Below are 6,000 nucleotides of genomic sequence, written 5' to 3'. Positions count from 1 at the left end.
TGACATTCAGTTGGGTTCCTTAGGAGCTGATCAGCTGGAGGGTAGAGAAGCTTTGCAGAGGGACCTTGACAGGCTGGACAGATGGGCAGAATCCAACAGCATGAGGTTGAACACATCCAAGTGCCGGGTTCTGCACATTGGCCACAACAACCCCATGCAGTGCTACAGGATGGGGTCAGAGTGGCTGGAGAGCAGCCAGGTAGAGAGGGACCTGGGGCTACTGGTTGATGGTAGACTGAACATGAGCCTGCAGTGTGCCCAGGCAGCTAAGAGGGCCAATGGCATTCTGGCCTGCATCAGCAACACTGTGGCCAGCAGGAGCAGGGAGGTCATTGTGCCCCTGTACACTGCACTGGTGTAATGGGTTGGGGCAGATCCCCTCCCCACCACAGGCAGAAATAACGACTCAGACAAACGGATTGCAAAAAGTGATGGAAAGTTTAAATAGGAAAAACAATAACAAACAACAATGAAAGTTTTACAGAGACCCACAAGCACCATGACAAAGAGAGAGGTCCCAGAACATACCCAAGAACATCCCATCCCCACCTGGGGGTACACCCAAACCCCCCCCCAGGGCTCTTTCTTCCCCCCCCCCCAACCCAGCCTTGGGCCTGGGCAGGCCCAAGGGAGGCAGCTCATGCCATGTTACCTAGGCAGCAGCAGGGGACGAAAGAGAGAGTGAAGACCCCGCATGGCCTTTTTATAGGGAAGCAGGGCATTATGGGAATGGAATACCTGGTCCCTGTGACCACCCCCCTGGGCTGGGCCCACCCCTTGGGACCTCCCAGGTGTGGCCTGCGCAGTGGCATCTGGGCCAGCACCCAGCCTAAACCACCACAACTGGTTAGGCTGCACCTCGAGTACTGTGTCCAGTTCTGGGCCCCTCAGTTCAGGAAGGATGTTGACTTGCTGGAATGTGTCCAGAGAAGGGCAATGAAGTTGGTGAGGGGTTTGGAACACAAGCCCTATGAGGAGAGGCTGAGGGAGCTGGGGTTGCTTAGCCTGGAGAGGAGGAGACTCAGGGGTGACCTTATTGCTCTCTACAACTACCTTAAGGGAGGTTGTAGACAGCTGGATGTTGGTCTCTTCTCCCAGGCAGCCAGCACCAGAACAAGAGGACACAGCGTCAAGCTGCACCAGGGGAGGTTTAGGCTGGATGTTAGAAAGAAGTTCTACACAGAGAGAGTGATTGCCCATTGGAATGGGCTGCCTGAGGAGGTGGTGGAGTCACCATCATTGGAGGTGTTCAGGAGGAGACTTGATGGGGTGCTTGGTGTCATGGTTTAGTTGTTTAGGTGGGTTGGATTGGTTGATGGGTTGGATGCGATGATCTTGAAGGTCTCTTCCAACCTGGTCTATTCTGTTTATAGAATAGAATAGAATAGAATAGAATAGAATAGAATAAACCAGGTTGGAAGAGACCTTTGAGATTATCGTGTCCAACCTATCATCCAACTACCCAATCAACTAAACCATGGAACCAAGCATCCTGTCAAGCCTCGCCCTGAACACCCCCCAGCGATGGTGACCCCACCACCTCCTCAGGCAGCCCATTCCAGTGGGCAATCACTCTCTCTGTGTAAAACATCCTCCTAACCTCCAGCCTAAACCTCCCCTGACACAGCCTGTGACTGTGCCCTCTTGTTCTGGTACTGGTTGCCTGGGAGGAGAGACCAACCTCCGCCTCACTACAACCCCCCTTCAGGTAGTTGTAGAGAGCAATAAGGTCACCCCTGAGTCTCCTCCTATTCTATTCTATTCTATTCTATTCTATTCTATTCTATTCTATTCTATTCTATTCTATTCTATTCTATTCTATTCTATTCTATTCTATTCTATTCTATGCTAAATTACCCAGATAGATATATTGTCTTCAAATAATTTATTTATTTTTCCAAGTGTTCCTTTAAACCTCTGCTGTAATCAGGCTTCAGACAAGATTTCCAGATGGTTGTTTCATTCTAGACAATCTGCTCTCTCAAGTGTCTCTCTCTGTAAAGCCTAATGAACATCAAGAGTATTTATTACATTCTGACGCAACTCCTAGCACAAGTTAAGTTTACTTCTCAGCTAATAGTGTATAAAATATTTCACACTGTAATAATTGACACAGTGATTGAAAAATTGCTGCTAAGCAGAGGAAAAAAATGCCATTGCAGAACACAGTCAAGCATGCTGACAGCATCACATGAAGGCTAATGAATCAGCTGACAAATGAGCAAAATAAATTTTGCTCAAGTGTGTTCTCTAAGTGGCTATTCAGTAAATATGCTTTTCACTGTATTTTTCCCTTTCCAGTTAAATTAGTACTCAGCTGGGGTGTCAGGTGAAATATACTGAAAACATACAAAGAGCAGCTTCCACTGCCCATTCTCACTCTGTGTTGTGCTCTGGTGGTGGAGTCACCATCACTGGAGGTGTTCAGGAGGAGACTTGATAGGGTGCTTGGTTGCATGGTTTAGTTGATTAGGTGGTGTTGGATGATAGGTTGGACACGGTGATCTTGAAGGTCTCTTCCAACCTGGTCTATTCTCTTCTCTTCTCTTCTCTTCTCTTCTCTTCTCTTCTCTTCTCTTCTCTTCTCTTCTCTTCTCTTCTCTTCTCTTCTCTTCTCTTCTCTTCTCTTCTCTTCTCTTCTCTTCTCTTCTCTTCTCTTCTCTTCTCTTCTCTTCTCTTCTCTTCTCTTCTCTTCTCTTCTCTTCTCTTCTCTTCTCTTCTCTTCTCTTCTCTTCTCTTCTCTTCTCTTCTCTTCTCTTCTCTTCTCTTCTCTTCTCTTCTCTTCTCTTCTCCAGTTTCTTTATGTACACTAAACACTAGCCATGCTTTAACGCCCAGGGTCTATGACATTGAAAGAGGTAGAAGAGATGGAATAACAACATTTTTATGTTACAGAATAAACCAGGATTTGCTCTGCTGAGGTGTGACTCCCTTGGGTTGTTGTAGTCTTTGTCTCACAAGAGTCCTGATCTAGACTCCCAGGCCCACACTGCACCTGATGAAAACTCCACTACACTGAATCTGCTGAAGATGTTTTGAAATTCATCACCCTAATCATGGCACAAAGTCTGCCCAACAAGTGCTCTGCAAATCCTGTGCTGGCATATTTTGATTCAGGAGTAAAATGTAGCCCTTATGTCAGCAGAGGCTTACACTTAACTACAGATCACCTAGCACAGTAATCACGATACAGTTGTTTCCTCAGCTCTTTAAGGAGCTTCATACACACTTTGAAAGTCACCATTGTAATCTTAAGCATGTTTTTCCACAACTGATTCAGCAACTGCTTTTCCTCCCCACTGTCACCATATTGGGTAGCCTGGATGTTTTTTTAGTTGTTCCTTGTCAATTCATGGCAGTCTTCATCATTCCACACAGATGGGACAATTCTCCATGAAGACACCAATGCACATCTTGTCAGAAAACAAAGTCCCCATTCTGAACCATCAGGAAAGACTGGCAATATGAAACTGTAACTGTAGGATCTAGTCACTTTGGGATGGAATTGTTCTTCATGACACTGTGCTCTGGGCCTGAAGATCTCAGATGACAATGAACATAAAAAAACAATAATAAAAAAAAAAAAAGGGAAATGGAGATTCCTTTGCTCTGCTAATAGTTTGCAACAGGAAGAACTTCCTCAGTTTCAGCAAGCCCTGACTGCTAAGGTCACGGGAACAAGCAGACCAGCAGTCAACTCTGCCGGAAGGTCTTAAATCATAGTGGAAGAAGTTTAGCTCAAAGCTGCATCCATATTTGTTTTCCCCTCAGTTATTATCTGAAAGCTAAATTCCTTCATTGTCCTCACTATCTAGCCACAGTGCCTGACAAGCACACCATGAATACTCAGGCATGAAAGTATGAGGGAATGGAGGGAAGGCTCAGGGCTGCTCACACTATCACAGCACCCAGGAGCCCTCTGCCCAGAGTGGCCCATGGAGATGACAGTGACTTTCTATCCATCTGGAAGGAGTGCCTCTTGCAAAGCATTTTCAGGAAACTGCAACACTGCTGTCACATAGGAGACCACTGTTGACCTTGCAGGGAAAGCATTGTAATAGGGTGTGACGGTAGGTTAAGGTGATAAAATGTAGACAAGGCCCATGGCCAGGCCACAGAGAGCGATTCTCCATTGCAGGGCTTCACTTGCAGAGACAGAAAATGTACATCAGAATTACAATAAAATAAATACATTCCAGAAACATTTTACTTTTTTCCTTGTCTTGTTTTAATGATGAGCTATATATATATATAAAATCAAAGCAAGAATTCTGTCATGGCAAGATCATAATGGATGAGCTCACAAGTTCCTGGTCTTTTTAATAGGTCTTCATGCTTTTGAATTATCTAACAAGTTTCATAAAGTGGAAAAGCCAAAGCCAAGGGGCATTTTGGTACTGCTGCATGCATATAGCTTTTACCCTAAATTCATGATTGGCACTGAAACATTTCGTCTTTGTAGCAATGATGTGAGCACTTTGCTTTGTTGATGTAGTACACCACCTAATGTATCAAATGAATGAGGTATCAGGTGGCATTATAATAACACAGCACATCAGCAGAGTTAGCTGTCTCTAAAATCAGGTCTTGCATCATTACACCAGAATGCAGTAAGAATGCTGCTTGAAAAATGGCACTATAGAAAGGAAGAAAAATTCCTGAAGTGTGTTCAAGAAGAATTCACAAGACTAAAGGAAACCAAAATATATTGTCAGCAACTGTTACATTATGTAAAGTAGAAGTTCTAGCCCTAAATTTGTACACAGCCTCTTGAAACTAATCCTATAGCATTTTATGAATGATTTGGCATACACTATGTTTGCTTTATGTATGCATAGTTTTAGCTTCTGATTTATATAAGCTCCATTGAAGTATCCTATATTTCCCTCTTTCCCTCCTTGAATATCTGTACTAGTTCAAGGATCAAATTGCATGCAGAGGTGTTATGGTATGATCCTGTACCGCTAAGAATGATAATTCACTTTTTGCTTAACAGCTAAATAGCAAGGAGGGAAAATAAAATATCTTTCAAATTTGAGCCACATCTTTCATCAGAAGTAATGATTTTTTACTTTTTTTTTTTTAAATTTTGGACAAAAGTGAGGAGTGCAAGCACATGTTGTTCTACATAATATTCAGCTGGTGAATTAAATTCATTAGGCAGCTGGGAAGGCATTTCACAGTATCACAGTATCACAGTAACTAAGGTTGGAAGAGACCCCAAGGATCATCAAGTCCAACCTTTCACCAGGTCTGGGGAGTCACAGGTCATCCAAAAAGGCAAAGGAGGATAATACCTGCAGGGAATATCATCTCAATCCCTCTACAACTGAGGGAAAATCACAGTATCACAGTACATTAGAGGTTGGAAGGGTCCTGAAGAGATCATCAGGTCTGACCCCCCTGCTAAAGTAGGATCACTTAGGGTAGTTTGCACAGGAAGCATCCAGGTGGGTTTTGAAAGTCTCCAGAGGAGACTCCACAACCTCTCTGGGCAGCCTGTTCCAGCACTCCGTCACCCTCACTGTAAAGAAGTTTCTCCTCATGTTGAGGTGAAACCTTCTATGTTCAAGTTTGAACCCGTTACTCCTTGTCCTATTACGGTCCACCACTGAAAAGAGCTTGGCCCCCTCCACTTGACACCCACCCCTCAGATATTTATACACATAGATGCGATCCCCTCTCAGTCTTCTCAAGACTAAACAGACCCAGAGCTCTCAGTCTCTCTTCACAGGGGAGATGCTCAAGTCCCTTAATCATCCTCATGGCTCTGTGTTGTATTCTCTCCAGCAGTTCTTTGTCTTTCGTGAACTGGGGAGCCCAAAAGTGGACACAGTATTCCAGGTGTGGTCTCACCAGGGCAGAGTAGAGGGGAAAGAACTGCCCTAGACATGCTGGACACACTTTTCTTGGTGCTTCCCAGGATCTCTTATTGGTGTATTCCATCTCCTGGTCTAGCCTGGACCAGCTCAGGTGCAGTGCAGCGTTCTCCCTCTCTTT

The sequence above is a fragment of the Dryobates pubescens genome, chromosome 27 (genome assembly GCF_014839835.1).
Source record: "Dryobates pubescens isolate bDryPub1 chromosome 27, bDryPub1.pri, whole genome shotgun sequence".
Taxonomy (NCBI): domain Eukaryota; kingdom Metazoa; phylum Chordata; class Aves; order Piciformes; family Picidae; genus Dryobates; species Dryobates pubescens.
Note: the sequence above shows the minus strand (reverse complement) of the source record.